At 51.3% G+C, this 8,893-nt stretch overlaps 1 non-coding gene across 1 annotated transcript; it reads left to right on the forward strand.

Annotated features, from left to right (window-relative positions):
• The first annotated feature begins 7,833 nt into the window (after positions 1-7,833).
• TRNAA-UGC (transfer RNA alanine (anticodon UGC)) lies at positions 7,834-7,905 on the forward strand. The gene has a single exon. It is a non-coding gene; the product is annotated as a tRNA-Ala (tRNA).
• The last annotated feature ends 988 nt before the right edge of the window (positions 7,906-8,893 follow it).

Here is an 8,893-nt window from a genome sequence, read left to right on the forward strand (position 1 = left end):
CATGCATGTGTTTGTGCATGCACACACGAGTGTGTGCTTGCATGTGTCTGTCTGCATTCACGTGTATGCATCTGTCTGCGTACACGCGTGTACATGTCTCCATGCATGCATGTGTGCAGGCACATGTCTCCATGCATGCACGTGTGTGTGCAGGTGTGTCTCTGTGCATGCATGTATGTGCATGCATGTGTCCAGTTGCACATGTGCATGTTTGCATGCACACACGTGCATGTGTTTGTGCATGCATGCGTCTGCATGCATGAGTTTGTGCTTACGTGTGTCTGCTTGCATACATCTGTGTGAATGCATACGCGAGCATGTGTGCATGTGTTTGTGCATGCACATGTGTGCCTGCATGTGCCTGTGTGCCTACATTTATGTGCGTGCATGCCTGCATGCACATGTGCATGTCTGCATGCATACGCATGCATGTGTCTGTGTGCATTCATGTGTGTCCATGTGTGCATGTGTGTGTGTGCATGTGCACCTGTGCATGCTTATGTGTGCATGCACAAGTCTGCATGCATGAGTGTGCTTGTAGGTTTCTGTATGCATGTGTATGTATCTATGTGCATGTGTCTGCGCACATCTGTGTGCATGCGTGTGTTCTTGCATGTCTGTGTGTATATGCATGTCTGTGTGCATGTATCTGTGTGCATGTGTGTGTTCCTGCATGTGCCTGTGCGTGCATGTGTGTATGTGCATGTCTGTGTGAATTCGTATGTACCTCTGTGTGCCTGTTCATGAGTCTGCATGTGTACATATCTGTGTTCATGTGTGTGCCTGCATGCATGTGTGCATGCATATGTGCATGTGTGTGTCCATGTGTGTATGTGTGTGCACGTGTGTTTGTGCGTGTGCTCCTCTCTGCATGTGTACATGCCTGTCTGTGCATGTGTGTCTGTGTTCATAGCAGGGAGAGTGTATTTGTGTCTGCGTGTCCATGTGCAGAGAGTGAGTGTGTAGAGTGCATGCCTGCCTGCATGTGTCTGTCCACGTGTGTGCATGTGCATGCATGTGTTCATGGCATGGAGAGCGTGTTAATGTGTCCACGTGCAGAGCGAGTGAATAGAGTGCACACCCATCTCTGTCTCTGTGTGCATGTGTCTGTGCGTGCGTGTGCCTGCATGTATGTGTGTGTGTTCATGGCAGGGAGAATATGCTTGTGCCTGCGTGCCCATCCCCATGCCTCAGCCCAGTCTGTCTGTCCACTGCAATCTCAGGGGTGTCCCTCCTGCCAGTACTGTGAAGCCCCACTCCTACCCCTTCAGAATAAAACCCACCACGAGCCACTTTTCCTTTATTATATTTTAATATAATCTTCTTGGGTGGAAGCAAAACAAGGCTCAAGTCATTCTCCAGACTGGGGGCAGGGAACCCAGCAATGGGACAAGGACAGCCCTCACTCCTGCCTAAAACAGACCATTCCAGTACAACCCCCTCCCTCCCATTCATATAAATTAAGTCTCTCTCTCCTGGGAAAGCAGCAGGTGTAGAAGAACAGCTCTAAAAATATAACATGTCTTGCATTAGGCCCCCAAAACACATCTTCAAAGTTCAACCACAACCATGCCTGCGGCCCTGCCCCCTCTACACGGAGTCCTCTGGGTGTGGGCGCATGTGAAGCTGTGCAGGCAGGTCTCTGAGAGGGGATGGGCAGGTCCTCGAGGAGCCTCCCCACAGCAAGGTCACTCCCGGGGCCAGTTAATGCTGACCTGGCCCGAGGCCTCCAGCACCTCCCGCTTGCAGTCGAAGTCGCCGTTGATGTGGCTGATGGACTGCTCCTCCACCACCCAGAGCTGGCAGCTGGTCTGCGGGATCAGTCGTGCATCATGGCTCACGTTGATCACTGCTGTGAAGAGGAGACAGGAGGCAAAGCATGAGCGGGGTGGGAGGCAAAGCAGAGGCCATTTCCATACTGAAGGAGAATGGAAAGACCCCACGTTTTCCCCATCAGCCACTGCCAGGACAGGGCTGGGCAGTGAAGGGCACGACTGGGACCCAACGGAAACCCTGGCAGGAGGGCACTGCTTGTAGTATACAAACCCTCCTGTGGGACCCACGGGCCCACCCCCAGCCAAGTAACCCTTCTGCTTCCCTGCAGCCCCAGATGGGAACCCCATCCATGCCAGCCTGGATCTGACCCATGCACCTATTACTACCTTCCTCTGCCTGACAGATGGGACCCATGAAGCCACCCCAGCCCAGTATCGCCATCCACCCTTCAATCCGATCCACGGGCCCAGTATTGCCCCGACCCCGGCCTCCTCTGACCAGGGAGTGGACACCTCCCACCGCGCTGCTTCCACTCACCTCCATGTACGTGCTGACAGCATCACCCAAGGGATCAACTGACTCAATGCACAGATGATTTGTGGGTTCATTCTGGGGAAGTGACAGATCCCCAAAAGAAGCCAGGAGTCCTGAGCCACAGAGCCTTCCTCCCGCCCCTTCCCTCCTTCCCTCAGCTAGAAACAGGACCCAGGAGTCCTCCCAAACCATGCCCCTCACTAGGGCATGCTGGACAGCACTCCTTTCGAAGAGCCAGAGCAGGGCACAACCTGCAAGTCCTGGTCCTCACGCCTGCTCTGCTCTAACGCGCTTCCTTCCCAGAGCAGCGAACCCGACACAGCCCCGTTCCCATCCCCTGGGTCCATCAGGCTCCCTGCAGGTCAGCTCAGCAAACATCACACGGGCTGTCTGCCCCCCGGGTAGGAAAGAAAAGGGCCCTGAGATAAGTGGGGTGAAAGGAGCATCCAATCCCTTCTCCTTCCCCAAAATGCCAGGATCCAACTCCCCACCCACCTCCCTCCACTAACAGCAGCTCAAGGTCCTGTGCTCCCACCCAGGGCAAGGGCAATGCGCTCCCACCCAGGGCAAGTCTCCGCTCCCTGCCCCAGCTCTCCCCTGCATGGCCAGACCCATGGCACTCCCAGGGCCACAGCTCCAGCCTCTCCCTGACTTCTTCCTCAGTGGCCAGCCCTCACTCCTGGATTCCCAGCCTGTCTCCCCTTTGCCTCAGCCCTCACATCCTGATCAGCCCCCTGCACCCTCAGGCCCTAGGTCCTCCATACTCACCCTCTCCCCCCTGCCTGGAAGCCCCAGCCCCACACCTGACAGCCTGCAGATCTGCATGGTGAGGGCATGGCTCTCAAGGCTGAAGCGCCCCAGGCACTTGTGAGCATCCTGGTAGGGCAGGTGGATTTGTTTCAGCCACGTTCTCCTCCATATCGGACGTGGTGATCTGGTGCAGAATGACACTAATTCTACAAGGCCGTGAAGTAATGTATCTTGTAGCATTTCATTTTGAGCAAGATAACGGAGAATACCAAAGAGCAGCGGTTCCCCTACTGTAACGCACTTTTTTGATAGTAAAAGGTCTCTCTCTGAAGTACTCTATTGCTCATGTATGACAGTGGATTTACATGATTCTGCTTATACAAGTTTAACTTATTACACGTTTATAGCTAGACAGTGTCAAAAAATCCTGAGTCTTATAGTAGAATAGGGTAAGTCCTACCTGGATCATGTCCGTCATCAGGTATGAAAGGCCAGCTCCTTCCTCCTCTTCACTCTCCCCCAAATCTGAACCTCCATCATCTTCATCTTCATCTTCTTTGTACTCTCCTGGTGGACCAGCTTCATCTTCATCTGCTTCATCCTCCTCCTCCATCCTTCTGAAAGGCAGGTAAATTAATTTCTTACAGCTTTGCTTAAACCTCAAAGGCTTGTTTGTAAACTCATCTTAAATGAGCTTCTGAAATCTGACTCAATTCAGCTACAAAACCTTCTCCAGAAATCTTAAAAAAAAGACAGGACAAGTAACATCCCGCTTTTTCCTCTTTCTATAGGAAGAGAAAACACAGAACTGAATGTGCCACAGCATCGAATATGAGATGATGGGTATGGAAAAAAAAAAAAAAGCTTTTGGTACCAGCAATAAAATAACTGCTTTTATATAGTTATATCTCAGTGTAAAGATGTGTACTCACGTTTTCCTAAGTGCAGCTCTCCTTTAACCGTGCACAGCATCCATGACTACTCTCTTTGCAAGTGCATTGCCCCCCACCCCGCATTACCCAATAGGAGCAGTATGTGATACTGCCCTTCACCTGACACACGGAGCTGATTTGTGCTCCAGCAGTTCCACAGTCACTTTAGTCTCAATTTTGTATTTAGATACAGACTGAATGGCATAACTAATGACTGCACGTTTAGAGACGTCACCCTCATTATCTTCATCTTCTGAGTTGGGGGCCTCATTACCTTCCTGATCAAATCAATCTAGGTAGGTGATGTCCTGAAGCAGCTCAAAAATCCTTTCCCTGTAATCCTTCAGGTTTGTGATGGCACAGCTGAAGAAGTCCAGGTCTTCAAGTTTTTAAGATTTTGCTGAAAATGAATTAAAATTGCTCACTGAGATGAAATAACTACTTGGTATGTCCAAGTACTGCACTGCTGCCTCCTAAACGTCACTGACTTTGCTGGCTACCTCCCACCACCTCTTCTCCGTTGCTGTTTCCCATTGTACAGAGCTCATGTAAGAAGTCTTCGTGTTGACAGTCAACATCCCTTCCCCATAAGATCAGACACTCTCTCTACACTCCCTTTGAAACAGGTTTGACCCACTTTCCATCCCATTGAAATGTGTGTCTTTGCTGCTGGATGCCCCAAAAGTACATGTGTCTTCAGAAATACGATCCTATAATCACCCAGGGAGATGCAAAGCTCTCCCATTCCCTGAGGTCGGCACAGCCAACTGTCCCAGCGCCGATCCTGCCATGCCTGGTGCACAGACAGCTTTCCATGGCCTGAATGGGGCAGCTGTGGATGTGACAATAGAGGTAATCCTGCTTAGAGGAGATCTGGGTTCTGCAGTCCATTATAGTCACTAGTTGGCCTGTGTGAGTAGGAAGCTTCAGAGCCGCCTCGGAGACCCGGCCATAGGGTATAATGGGGAATGAATGAAATATCCACAGCTTTGTTGTTTTTTTGTCTGATTTGGGTGAAGCTCGCAGGGGTGGTAGCCCCTGTTGAGAGCATGAAGCCTGCCACGTTTCAAGAAGATCGGTGCAGGGGGTCGGGGGAACTGCACCCCACATTCTTGAAAGCAAAACTCACGTCACGCGTATGTGTTACGCCACAGCCGGGTGAAAACTGAAGGGGCGGTAGCCTCGCCGAGGCCATGAAACCTGCCAAGCTTCAAGACGATTGGTGCAGGGTTTTGGGGGAACTGCACCTCGAGCTGCTGACAGGCAAAACTCGTGACTTAGATGACCGTGTGTGTTAAGGTGCAGCGGGCTGGAAACTGCAGCGATGGTGGCCCCTGCTGCGGCCACGAGGCCTGGCAGCTGGCGAGGAGATCGGTGCAGGGCTTCTGGGCTCGGGGGCCTGCACCTCTGGCTGCTGACAGGCAAAACTCGTGACATGGGTGCTCGTGCAACTGTGGCTGTTTTGAGGCATGGGACCTGGGATCACCGCAGGCCTGGCTGGTACCAGTTACCAATTAATCATGATTCCCTCAGGGACCAGCTCAATACACAGCACCAAGAACAATCCACCGCCCCAAGACAGACGCCGTCAGTGCACTTAACAAAAGATGAAGCCTCTTCAGACAATCTACAGGAAAACCGGTCTCAGTTCTGCGCATCTCCATTTGATTTTGTAAGCATGAGTGCCTTGAGGCTGGCCACAACCAAAATGGCTCAGGATTAAAAAGTTAAGAGAAGATGTGAAGATGACGTTTCATAGACCCCTTGTTGTAAAAGGAAGAGGATTGGAAAAAAAGAAAATAAAACCCCATAATTTCAAGCTGGCTCCTACGTTTCTGGTTATTCTTAAAACTTGATGTTTTTCCTGGTTGTTAATCCATTTCTTGAGATGTTCCAAACCAGATAACCCCTGGTCACTGAGAAAGGTCATTCATGTACATTGAAACTGTTATATAATAGGATTTTCCCTGTCACTTATGGCTTGGGACCCTCTTGATTTACACAATTAAAAGAATGCTTTGAAGAGGCTGGACTAAGGGGATAAGAAAGCTGTAAAGCAGCAAACAGGGTGCTTCAAGAGAGAAAAATCTCTCTGACACCACTCGCTGTTGTTCCCAAGAAGCTGGCAGAAACAGATCCTCTCCCTTCAAGGATCGTGCTGGGAACTTTGCTTGTCATCAGATCACCCGAGTGCCTGGGAACAGTGACACCCCAGCTCTCGCTCTCTCTTTCTCTCTTTTTCTTTTTGTCTCTACGCATAGCTTTCTGAACCTAAATTGTATTAGTTAAGCTTCAGCTAAGTTTCCCCAAATACTCAATTAAACCAGGGGAATATTGTAATTGTTTTGTTTTCCCTTGCATGTCTATTACTACTAGTACCATTATAAATTGGATATGCTTCACAATAAATAACTTTTATAGTCAAACTGGAGGTAACTGGGTGTATTTTTCCTTCTCTACTTCCCTTCCCCACTTGCTCTGCAGCAACGCTTCTTTTACCTAAGCCAAAGATCCCTGCGAAGCCCAGAAATACTGTGGGGTCTGCTCATCAAGAGGCTAGCACTACTAGGACAGTTAGGGCAAAAGATTGGGACGTGCTGAGTTTGAGACACATAAGGGGATCAGCTTGTATAGGCTGATTGGCCCACTTTGGCTCAGGCGTGCCCTAATGAACTGAAAGCTGGCCCATGAGGGTGTCAGCTGGACACGCAGCCGCATTCAGAGGGATTCTGTTCACTGAGTGCTGGTGTCTGACTGCAGTGTAGTGTTCCCTTAATGAACTGATTCCTGGCACATGAAGGTGTCAGCCTGTACATGCTGATCAACCCGGCCGGGTCAAGCGTGTCATGTGAGTGTGTGTGTGTGTGTGTGTGTGTGTGTGCATTTGACTGATTTAGTGGCTGGTGTGTGTGTGTGTGTGTGTGTGTGTGTGTGCGCGCGCACGCGCACATTTGACTGATTTAGTGGCTGGAGGAACCCAGCCCTACTGAAACGGAGTCCTGCAAGATAGCTCCATTGTGGGTGAGGTCTTGCAGAAGGCAGAGATACAGCTCCGTACAGAAACACAGGTAACACAAGCAGCACATTGATAGAATTGCAAAGACCCTAGAAATGTACCCTAATAAATGAGCACACCCCAAAGTGACAGGCAAATCTGGTAACAGCTGGGATCATGGCTAGAAATCCATTTTGGGCCACCCCACACCATCTGGGCCAGGCAAGACACTGGTCATCAATTCAGTCTGTAATCTCAGCCCAAATGCCGGGTCCTTAGTCAAGCATGTATACTTAGTACCATGGGAATGGGGGGCTGTTAGTTGGCAGCCTGGTATGAAGAAACCACGCTCTGGTCAGGGCCAGACTGGTCAGTGGTGTCCGGGAGAGTCCCCCGGTGCCATAGAGGCATGGTGAGGGGTGGCCCAAGAAGGATTTCCATCTCTAATCCCAGCCCATGAGAAATTCCTTCCTTGAGCCTGTCTACTTGGTACAGTGGGGATGGGGGAACTGGCCCAAACAGTATTTGCAGCCATAACCCCAGTCCAAAACCAGGTCCTTATTTGGGTCCATGTACTTAGTACCATGGGCACGGGGGGCTGGCAGTTGGCAGCTTGGCACACAAAAACTGCACTTTGGGCCAGGCAAGACTCTGGTTGGGGGGTGTGGGATAGTATCCAGTGCCAGAGGCATGGTGTGGGGTGGTCCAAAGAGGATTTCCTGTCGTCAACCCAGCCCAAAACCCAGTTCCTTATTCAAGCCCATATACTTAGGACAGTATTTGTGGGGGCTGCCAGTTCATGGCCTGGCACAGCCAAACCATGTCTTCAGTCAAAAAGGAGAGAAAGGGGATGTAGCTCAGTGGTAGAGCGCATGCTTTGCATGTATGAGGTCCTGGGTTCAATCCCCAGCATCTCCACTTTTCATGGGGCAGCAGGGCAGGCCCTACAGAGACAGGTTAGAAGGTCTCAACCTATTCAGCCTCCACAGGAGAAGACTGAGAGGGGATCTGGTGGCAGTTTACAAACTCCCCAGGGGGGACTGGAGAGAATTGGGGGAAGCTCTGTTCCCCCCAGGCACCACCCAGGGTTACTAGGAATAACACCCTCCAATTGTTAGAGAAAAGCTTCAGGCTGGACACCAGGAAACATTACTTTACACTTAGGGCTGCCAGGCTCTGCAATGGGCTCCCAAGGGAGGTGGTGCTCTCCTACCTTGGGCCTCTTCAAGAGGAGGCTGGGTAGATTTTTGGCTGGGGTGACATGATCCTGGCACCCATTCCTGCCTGAGGGAGGGAGTCGGACCTGATGAGCTGTTTGGGTCCCTTCCACCCCCAAGTACTATGATACTATGACTCTGGTCAGAGATGACCAGGAGAGTCCCCTGGTGCAACAGGGACATGCTGTGAGCTGGCCCAAAACAGATTTCCAACCATAATCCCAGCCCAAGATCCACTTCCTTACTCAAACCCACATACTTAGTACCGTGGCTGGGGGGAGCTGTCCGTTGGCATCCTGGCAGGGCCAAACCACCAGTTGGGCCAGGCAAGCTGTGGTCAGGGATGTCCAGGGGAGTCCACTGGTACCACAGAGTGACAGCGTGGGGTGGCCCAACAAGCATTTCCATCTCTGATCCCAGCCCAAATCCCAGTTCTTTATTCAGGCCCCTGTAGTTGGTGGCGTCTGGGCGGACTATCAGCTGGCAGCCTGGCACAGCCAAACCGTTTCCTGGGACGGGCAGGACTCTGCAGAGATAACCAGGAGAGTCCCACGTGCCACAGAGGCATGGCGTGGGCTGGCCCAAGAAGGATTTCTAGCTGTGATCCCAGCCCTAAATCCAGGTCCTTATGTGGGTCCATATACTCAGCACAGAAGCTGGCACGCTGTCGGTTCGCAGTCTATCACAGG

This window comes from Alligator mississippiensis, chromosome 1 (genome assembly GCF_030867095.1).
Source record: "Alligator mississippiensis isolate rAllMis1 chromosome 1, rAllMis1, whole genome shotgun sequence".
NCBI classification, from domain to species: domain Eukaryota; kingdom Metazoa; phylum Chordata; order Crocodylia; family Alligatoridae; genus Alligator; species Alligator mississippiensis.